The sequence below is a fragment of the Nannospalax galili genome, unplaced genomic scaffold, assembly GCF_000622305.1.
Source record: "Nannospalax galili isolate Female #2095 unplaced genomic scaffold, S.galili_v1.0 scaffold359, whole genome shotgun sequence".
NCBI lineage: Eukaryota > Metazoa > Chordata > Mammalia > Rodentia > Spalacidae > Nannospalax > Nannospalax galili.
In genome coordinates this window covers 2,120,178-2,131,091 of record NW_008347042.1, presented here as the reverse complement: position 1 = coordinate 2,131,091, position 10,914 = coordinate 2,120,178, and positions in this window count along the sequence as shown.

The following is a 10,914-nucleotide window of genomic DNA, read 5'->3' as shown; positions in this document are numbered from 1 at the left end:
CTTTAAATATGAAAGTAATTTGCTAACTATTATAAATTTTAGAAACTAAAATAGTTTTGCAAAAAACACAATATCCTTTTCAATTTAGTTCATTTAAATTACTATTATTTAAAATTTTTTTACTTTTTTACTTATTTTTTTACTTTTTTACTTTCATGAGTATTGTATTTGCACCATTTGTGCTCCTCCCAGTCCCCCTCCAACTGTTCCCAGGTCCCCACTACTCCCTCTCAAGTTCTTATCCTCTTCTTTGATTATTATTACATATACATACATTTATAAATATACATATATGTATATATAAATGCATGTATATATGTGTCTGTGTGTGTATGTGTGTGTGGGGTTTTTTGTGTGTGTGTGTGTACTGAATCCATTTAGTGGTGCTCTTGTCTGTGATTAAGGACTGACCTTTTGGGGTTAAATAAGCTATTAGGGAGCTGGTGCCTAGAGAAAACTGACCCTCCCTCCCTCCCTCAGTATCCAATGATTGCCTGCAACTATTCATCTTGAGGTGGGACCCCCTGAAATTTCTCCCATCTACATAGGCATGTCCACTGGATTTTGGTCTTATACAGCTCTTGTTGGCTACCATACTGTGATGCCTTCATGGGTGCAGCTTCTCTATCAGCACACAGACACACACACACACACACACACATAGACACACACATGCACACAGACACACACACAGTCAAACCCTCAATTTTTAATCTCTTTTTTTATTGTGTGTGTATGTTGTATGAAACTCACATGCCACAGTACCTGTGGGGAGATGAGAGGAAAACCCAGTAGTTGATTCTCTCTCCCACCATGGGTTCCAGGGATGGATCTCATGTTGTCTGATTTACGCAGCAAATACTTTTACCCTCTGAGCTCTCTGTCCAGCCCTCAACTGTGCTTTTAAAAAAAGCATTTCACGGGAAGGAGTGTTACACAAGGAACCTTGGGAATGAAGGGAAAGAAGGAACTCAAGAGAGGTGGGACCATAGGAGACTGGTATTATCAAGGGAGAAATGGGGACACTTTAAATGGGGAAACCATAGTGGAAGGGTTAGACAGGAAGAGAGAGAGGAAAGATAATAATGCCTAACTAGTTTTAAAAAACCAGAAGGAATCATATCAGTCCAACAACCTAATTTCAAATTTCACATACAATATCTCTACATGAGTTCATGTGTATAGCTAAGGGCTACATAACAAGAAACAGTGCCAGACAGGGGAAACATTCTGTGAATTGGTGGCCAGGGTACTCCAAGAGACTCCCAAAATTACACAGGCTATTCCCACAGCCCTTGATGGCCTCCCAGAACTTGAAGGTAAGACCCAACTGCTGAAGACAGAGCATATTTCAGACACAGGATTTGAAACAATAGATCTGGGACTGACTTGAAACCACTTCCCCTGAAGACTAGCTCTAATAGCTTTGAAAAGCACTATGAAGGTGCCAAGGGAAAACATAACTTTTTTCAATTGGTGGTCCAACATCAGCTTCAAGACCAAATAACCACATCAGTGGCCAACATAGCATGCAACATTGGTGCAGTAGTGGCACTTTTATCTTGGTGATAATCAACAGCTACCTAATTGGGCTAAAGTCCCACTCAATGGGAGGAAACTCAAGTGTGGTACTGTAAACATAACCAAATACACATGGCTGGATTGGTCACAGATCTTAGAGAAAACACCAAGACTGTCATATCACTAGACTGATGTGATTTCTTACTATGTACAAAATATGTATCCTTGTATTTACAGACAGATATCCCAGTCACCACTCATCAAAGAAGCTAATTTTGCACCAGTTGGAGACTATTACCAAGTACCACAACTTGTCACACACAGACATTGTCTATGAATTGCCCAGGCCTACACATCTACAGTGCAACCACTACGCCTAAGGTGCATGGGACATAGAACAGGGATAAAGAAAAGGACACTAACGAATCTTTCAATTCTCATTAATGAAGCTCCCTCATGTAACATAGGGCCAGGAACATAAAAGGTCACAAAATGGCCAAAACGTAGAGATTAAGAGTCTGCAGAATGCTGGTCCTTGGACAGGACCCCTATATTAAACTTCACTCACCCAGGGCTCAGGGACCATTTCGGAAGTAGGGGTGGAAAGATTGTGAGAGCCAGGGAGAAGGTGTATGACCATATGGAAATAGAGTCCTGCAAGCTTCTGGGAACCTGCTCATAAGATTCTATGGCAATAGTGTCAGTATACACAAGTCCCATGCAAACTCAGGCAGGGAAAACCCAGCATATAACTGAGGAAATAAACAGCAGACCCCTATCTTAGCTGAAGAAATATTGGCAACTGACGAGTGCTGGGTGAGGAAGAGCTGATCTTCCTAAACCAAGAGACTCTAGATAGGCTGACTAGACCTCGAATGACAGAGTATATGGGTTTGGAGTGGGGGTTGTTATGGGAGGATGCCAGTGGGGATGGGGGTATAAAAATGAGTAAGATTGTTTGAGATATTCTGTATGAAATACAGAAAAATTCAATAAAAACAACTTTTTAAACTGTTCTATTTCATTTTTAATCAGCATATAAAATAACATTTTCTTGCATTTTCATACATAGTTTTGATTGCTCTTCCCCCTAACCCCTGTTTTTCCCTAGTTCCTTGCCCCACCCTGGCTTGTATCCTTCCACCCCCAGTATTCCCCCTTTCACTTTTGTATTACATGTGTTCTATGACCCTTCCCACCCCCCTCTCATGGACCCTTCTAGTTTTTTGGCTTCTGTGTGTACTTAATCTCACATAAATATGAAATGGGAAAAAAAAGCATCCCCAGAGGGTTCTTAGTGTCATTCATAAAAGAATTTAAGAATGAACCCAAATGGAAGCTTTAGGACAATTTTATTAGAATTTTAAAGAAAAAGCCTCAGGGCAGGTGAGCTGGTCATCTTGGCAGCTGCCTTGAGGAGAATGGTGAGGAGAAGGAAAGACAGCCATGAAGCCACACAGGTTTGGAGCCTGCATGGAGGTCAGACACGTGGCTGGGAGAAGGAAGCTTTAGAGAAAAAGGAAATACAAGATGCTAGTGCAGTCCAAAGCATTAAAGAAAACATGTTTAGAAAAGGGATATAAAGAAAAAGAGATTATGCTTTTCTGAAGAATTCAGAAAAGTGGGAAAGCTTACAGAGACCTACATGTCTGCCCAAAACCTCTGCACTGGGAGGAGGGATTCCAGGCAGGGAAAGTTCACTACCTCATTAAGACACTAGGTATTCTACCCATCTATTTAGCATGAATTCAGGTGAACCTGCCTTCCTAGGGGTGGTCCTATGACCAGATGACTGACCAGTGAAACTGGAAAGGTGGGTCTTCCAACAGATAGACTAGGGTCTTTATAGTCTTGACCAGTCAATCTTATGGTGCCATTTGCTACTCTAACAAGTACACACATAAAAATCAGAAGCTAAGTTGCAAATCTAAGGGAGAACATGTGGTATTTGTATTTCTGAGTTTGGACTCCCTCACTTTCTAGTTCCCTCTATTTTCCTGAAAATTTCATAATTTCACTTTTCATTATATTCCATTATATTCCATTGTGTATATGTAACACATTTTCATTATCCATTCATCTGCTGATGCACATCTAGACTGATTCAATTTCCTTAAGCGAATGTAGTAATCCCAGCTATGGGTTGTACAACAAGAAAAGACCAGCTTCTTTTTACTTAAAACACAGAGTATGTCTGTCTCTGAATTGTGGATCAAACCTCTTCTCAGTATAGTGCCCCTTCTTAACTCCTTTGGACAATGTCTGATATTCAACCTTTATGCCCCAAAGTGTGACCCCAAAATGGAACTCAGAGGTTACACATGAATTTATGGACCCTGTCCCTGGTGAGTCTGATAGTTCAAGTGGATCTGTTGTTCAGTGATAGAAGGCACCCACTCAAAACAGCCCTTTGGCTGACAGGCAATCTAAGTATGGAATAATTACTCTTCAATTGTTGGTCAGCAAGAAATGGTCAAGGCTGTAGCTGCTGACGCTACACTTTGGGAGGTATATATAAATGTTTGTGGCAAGTGTTCGAAGCATGCCTTTAGAGAGATTTCTGGATTGTGGCCATTTTATTTTTCTACTCTGATCTTCCACTCAGACCCTTCACTTATGTTTTTAAAATTATACTAGGTTACATAAGTCCATTTTTTGCAAGTATATAATGTATTTTGAGTATATCCACCATGCCCTGGTATCTTCCTGTTGATGCCCTTCCCCTCCTGTTAGTTCCCTTTGTTCTTTAGACAGTTTTGCTTCTACTTTCATGTCATATAGGCATCCATGATTTTATGTATCTATATAAAAATCTAGAACTCACAAATGAGAGAAACACATTTGTCTTTCTGAGGCTGACTTAATTCTCTTAATATGATTATCTCCAACGGCGCCATTTCTCTGCAAATGGCATGACTTCATTCTTTATGACTGAAAACATTTATACTGTGTATATATTCCACATTTTCTTTATCCATTCCTCTGTTGATAGACACCTAGGTTGCCTCCATAACTTAGCTATTGTGAAAAGTGCTACAGTAAACACTGATATGCAAGTATCTCTGTGACATGTTGACTTGAGACTTTCATCTAAATACCCATTCCATGAATTTTTTTTATTTGTTTGTTTGTTGGTTGGTTATTTGGTTCTTTGAGACAGAGGCTCATGTAACTCAAATTCCATAAATTGCCAAGAATGACCTTGAATGTTTAATCCTCCTGCCTCCACCTCCTCAGTATTTTGTGTGCCTGCCAGGCAAGTACTTCACCAATTGATCTACATTCACATCTGCTTCTTACTACTTGCTTTGTGTTTGCCACAGTGAAGACACACCCAGGAGCCTCCAGGTCTATCTTTTAGCTGTGTCCCAAACAAACCCAATGATGTGTATTCTGTCCTTTCCCATGGGGGGGTGGGGGGGAATGTTAAGTTAAAGGAACTTCCTCAGGACTGGATCTGAAGCCCAAATTTAGTAGATTCAGTTTTACCTCTCTGGACAGAATTAGCAGAATAATACCTGACTTCATGCTAGAAACAACTGGGGAGAAAAGGAGGCAGAGCTTGGAATCAAGGATGTTACCAAGAGGGGCTAGACAGTCTTCCCCAGGCTGGACTCAGTAGGAATGTTCTGTTATACAGTTCAACAAGCCAAGGAGGAAAAGAAAAGAGTCATCTGAAAACAGAGAATGTCTCTGAAGACACAAGCATTACCTACCATTAATTGTTTTCACCGAATTTATTTCTGCTTACAATGTAATTTCCTCTCAGGTTCAAGACCTTAAGCTGGCAAGCCCCTTCCCAGGGCCCTGCCAAAGCCACATCTCTGCCAGAACAAGCCATGTAGCGTCACAGAGCATGCCTCTGCAGCCAACGTCTGCCCCTCTCCTGTCAGCACACTGGCCAGGATTCAGGTGACTCCCTGGTGGCTTCCGGATGACCACTGGCTCAGAGAAGCACAGCAGGCTGAGGCCAGCTTTCCTCTATGTATTCTGCAATCATGAGCAAAGCCCCACCCAGGTAGGTCGCCCTTTGACCTTTGAAAGATTTTTCTACCTCCCTCAGAGCACTGATTTCCTCTGCAAAGAAGGCAACCTCAGTTGCCCTTTCAAAATTTTTCTTAAAATATTTAAGTGGGAGAGCTGCAGAAATAGCTCAGCAAATTACTTGCTATGGGAGGGAGTGAGACCCCTGGGGCTCCCTGGCCAGATAGCCGAACCTTCTTAACCAGTTCTAGGCCAGTGAGAGACCCTGTCTCCAAAGAAAATTGTGGACAGCTCCTGAGGAATAACAAGTTGTCTTTTGGCCCTCACATGCAAGTACGCATGTACAAGTACAGTCATACACACCTGTACACAGGCACATACATGAACATGATATATTCACACACATATGCATACATACATGCACACATATTTAAGGGCTAAATGAAGAAACTGAAGCAAATGTTCAAAGGGTCCTAATTTAATGAACAAAAATCATGGGTAGATTAAAGAGCATGACTTTGAACATAGTGCAGCCTAGCTAAGGAAAGGATGCAAGGTGGACCTTCCACTGGGAAAGCTCACAGCTGATGCCACCAGCAGACAAAACAGTGTCATTTTCTTCCCCAAATACAGAGACAATTCAGATGAGAAGACGTATGATGAGCTCAGAGCAGAATAGTTGACATCAGAGACACCAGGAGGAAAGAAGGCCAGTATACTTCCAGAAGTCTCCAAATGGCACTTTCTGTTCAAGTGTGTGTGTGTGTGTGTGTGTGTGTGTGTGTGTGTGTGTGTACATGTGCATGTGCATGTGTATACACATACATGTGCAAGCCAGAGGTCAACCTCAGGAGCTGTTCCCCAGGAGCTATCACCTTGTTTCTTGAGATAGGGTCTCATTGGCCTGGAGCTCATTGAGTAGCCTAGGCTGGCTGGTCAATGAGTCCTGGGACTCAACTCATCTCCACCTCTCCAGCACTGGGATTACAAGCATGTGCCACCACTCCTATCTTTTTATGTGGGTACTAGAAGTTGAACTCAGGTCCTCATGTTTCCACAGCCAACATTTTACCAGTTTAGCTGCCTCTTCAGCTTCCCAAATGACAGCACTGAGGGCAGGAGGGACAGTGTCAGCAGCCAGGTATCAGGAAATTTCATTGATTACAATGATGCTTCCTGTGGTCCTCCCTTCCTATCTATACCCAGCTATGAAGTCTCTTTTTAAGGTAACTATTCACTCACAATACCAACCATCCTCAGGATCATGTGGGGAGAGGGCTGTCCAATTCTAAAAATAGTATTGAACTAAAGCTGTAGACCCTAAGATGTCTAAACAATGATCCTAACCCTGGAGCTCACACCTTGAGTAGCATCACTATTCAACTAGAGACAAGGCCCTCAAACACAGGCCTTAATTTCATTTGTAAGTCCTGGTTTATATATTTTGCTCATGAGGATTGGGAGATTCTCTGATTCATGAACAGAGGGGTCTGTGGTTAGTTAGCTTGCCACTGGAACAGAGTGGAGAACAGCTACACATGTGTTAGGGCTCTTTCACTCCTGTAAAGAAAAAAAAAATCTCCTACAGGAGTGCTCTTCAGACTGGGGACATCCTAGAAAGACTAGAATAATTAAAGACTGAAGTCATGTACGGAACGCCTGAGCTTTTATTTTCTGAAAGATCATCACCACCTCCCTTCTGTGAAACCCAGATGTATTAATTACTTTTCTTGTCACTGTGCTAAAACACCTGACATGAACGACTCAAGGAAGGAAGAGTTATTTTGGCTCACAGGCTGAGAGTACAGTCCGCCGTGGCAGGGAAGTCATGGTGCTGGTTACGTTGCATCTGCAGTCAGGAAGCAGAGAGTGACGAATGCTGGTGCCAGCTTGATTTCTCCTTTGCTGTCCAAGATCCCATGGAACGGTGCCACTCATATTCAAGGTGAGTCTTCCCTGAGCAGTTAAACCTTTCTAGAAACACCCTCATAGGCATATCCAGAGGTGTACTTCCATGGTAATTCCTTTTTAAAAAAATATTTTTTATTATTTTTACTTTATGTGTATGAGTATAATATTGCCTGCATGGATATAGGTGCACTTGTGTCATGCAATGCCCATGGAGGTCAGTAGAGGGCGCCAGATCCCTTGAAACTGGAGTTACAGATAGTTGTTAGCCACCGTGTGGATGCTGGGAATCGAACCTGCATCCTCTGCAAGAGCAGCCAGTGCTCCAGCCCCTTTACAGTAATTTTTAATTCTGTTGAGCTGACAGCCAAGATTAGCCCTCACACCAGGTTGAACACACTTCCTGGTCATGTGTTTATCTTTTCCTCTTGAACTCTTCCTGGCACTGGCAGAGCCTCTCATCTGAGTCATGACCTTCTACTGTCACCCCTCACTACAGCAAAGGTGCCACTTTGCCTTGAAGAATAACCTCAGGCCCTAGAGAAGTATCAATAGACAGCACAGACTCACCCATTCTAGACCATCCTACTTTGGCCCAAATGGCTACAGTGAAAGATCCTGTTATCTAGATGTGGAGGTCAGAGTGGCCGGAGCATAGGGGTCTTGATAATCCACAGACTATCCAAAGATATTCACATATCTTCATATTTCAAAATATATCACAGATTATCCAGTCCAAATTCAATAATTTTACTGACATCAAACTTGAGAATCTGTTTAAGCTTTTCTCAGTTTTGTGGAATAAAAAGGAATCTGGGGGCTGGAGAGATGGCTCAGCGGTTAAGAGCACTGGCTACTTTGCAGAGGACCCAGGTTCAGTTTCCAGCACACACATGGCAACTAACAACTATCCATAACTCCCGTTCTAGGGGCTCCAACACCATCTTTGGACCTCTGCAGGCACTGCATGACATGGGTGCACTTATATACATCCAGGCAATATACTCATAGACATAAAATAAAAATAATTAAAAAATATATTTTATTTTAAAAAAAAGAATCTGGAGGATTTGTACTTTCTACTATCCAATGGCCAGTGTTTCACAGCACTTTTCTATACAGTCCTGATGGGTCACCAGACAGCCTTTCCTCTGAAGAAATCAGAGTCTTGAATATTTTTCCTTAGCACATGTGAGACGGGTGATTGAGAGAGAGGTTTCCTGTGTGTAGCTCAGGCTGCCCATTCCCCAAGAAGCACTGAACCTTACTTAATAGCGGAAACACCAGTTTCTCTGCTGCTTCTTGCTATTTACAGAAAAAAAAAATCCTTACTGTGTTTCATTGGCAGGAAAAAAATGGCTCAATTTGTACAAAAGATACTAGAGGATAAGCTTCTGTCTGCAGAGTACAGTACACCTTAGTTGCTTTCATGGATTTTGATAGGCAATGTCTCACAGATGCAAACAAAAGCACAAGGGAATGAGGGTAGAAGGGGATCCTCCACTTGTTTAGATGCTTTGGTATTCTTATGGACTTCCAGTACCAGGGTTTCAAGTCAAAATGATATGTTTAAAACTAAGGGATAATTATGATTCTTGTAATTCTGCAATACTATATAATACACGATAATTTAGAAATACTAAAGGGAATTCTTTAAGCAGAAGCAATAGGATCCTGATTGAAGACATTAAAATACAGAAAGGGCTGTGGAGATGACACAGAGGTAAGAGTACTTGCTGTGTGAGGACTTGAGTTTGGATCTCCAACACTCATTTAAAAAGCTGGGCTTGGTCACACATTGCTGTAGCCCCAGTGTTGGGACTGGGTGAGGGACAGAGACAGGAAGATTGCTAAGTTTCAGTGGCTGCCAACCTAGCTCCTGGTTCAGTGAGAGGACTGACCTCAAATAAATAGGGCAGGGAATATAGAGCAGGACACCTGATGTCCTTCCCTAGCCTCTGTGCACATGCATAGATACACACATGCATACCTGCACATGCACACATACACACACACACACACACACACACACACACACACACACGAAAACACGTGCACCCACCAAGCAAAATTTTCCCAAAATGCAAGAGTGTCTGTCGAGTAAATAGGTATCCAACACATAAATATTGACTCTTGAGAACACTTACAATGATGTCTTGTGATTTTTTTAGAACTGAAACATGTGGCAACAATAATACAAAAGAAAGTCTGTGGAGTTCAAGTGTTCCACAGAACTTACATACTGAAGAGTACTATTCATATTAAACAAAACACTCTTCAGTGCATGTTGCCATCTCTATAAAAGAACACAATACAGAACTAGTAAAGTTTACTAAACTAATATGTAGGACGTTCACCAGTAGGGAAAGGTGACATAATAATAACAAAACCTGACTAAGCTAAAAGCAGCGGGAAGCAAAGAGTGTCAAGAAAAGCAGATCCAGAATGTACAGCACTCAACGAGGCCACCCAATCTCAGAAAGAAAAAAACACGTTCTCTCACATATGTGGATCTAGCCTGCAATGTACGCATGTACATATGTAAACAAGTACATGTGTGGGTAAACGTTAATGTTACAAGAAAGGGTAATTGTAAACGGCATACGAATGAGTTCTATATATAGTACATTTTATGTAAGTCCTTTGAATCTCATCTCACAATATAACACATTTTAATGCAAAACAAGACCTTATATGGGCAGTGTCTGCATGTGATTCCATGAGATGATGTTACCTACAAGACAATTTAAAATTTACATTGTTTTTCATTCTTTGAATACTTCTTTACACTGCAGTTTTTGTAAATAGTAATAAACTTCTAAAGAGAAAAAAATCAAAACAGAAGCAACAGAATGTAAATCGTAACATGACGAATTTAAGTCTAACCCCATTCCCAGTTACATCCATTGTGAACAGACTAAATCCTCAAAATGCAGATTTTTAGGTTATACAAAATATAAATTAATCATATACTGTTTATAGCAGATATGGCTTAGATAATTGGGTTCAGATATGCTGGAAGCAAAATCATGGAAGAAGGTTACACTATATGAACAAAACAGGAGGACGTGGGTGTGGTAGTAACAGTATATTCTACTTCAAGTAAAGCAAAAGAAATTTCTATTGACAAGAAAGTATATCTCAAAATAGAGACAACCCATCAGTACTTAGCAAAACTTAAAATTTACATTTACCTAGTAACATAGCTTTGTATATAAAGAAAGAAATTGTCAGAAGTAAAGAGAAAATTGGAAAATCTGAAATCTTTGAAAGATATTTTTAGACCTCTCAGTTACTGACAGAACAAACAATAAACATACGGAGAACTTGAAAAGCATGGTGAAAATGTTTGTGCTGAGTGGAGTGTTTATGTAGAATAGTCCTGCACATAGCTAGTAAAGCATGCAATATCTTTCTGCAAACCTCAGTCCAGAGACAAAGATGAATTCAATTATGACTTCCCTTTGGTGTTATACTAGGGGTCCTAGCTGTGGCAGTAAG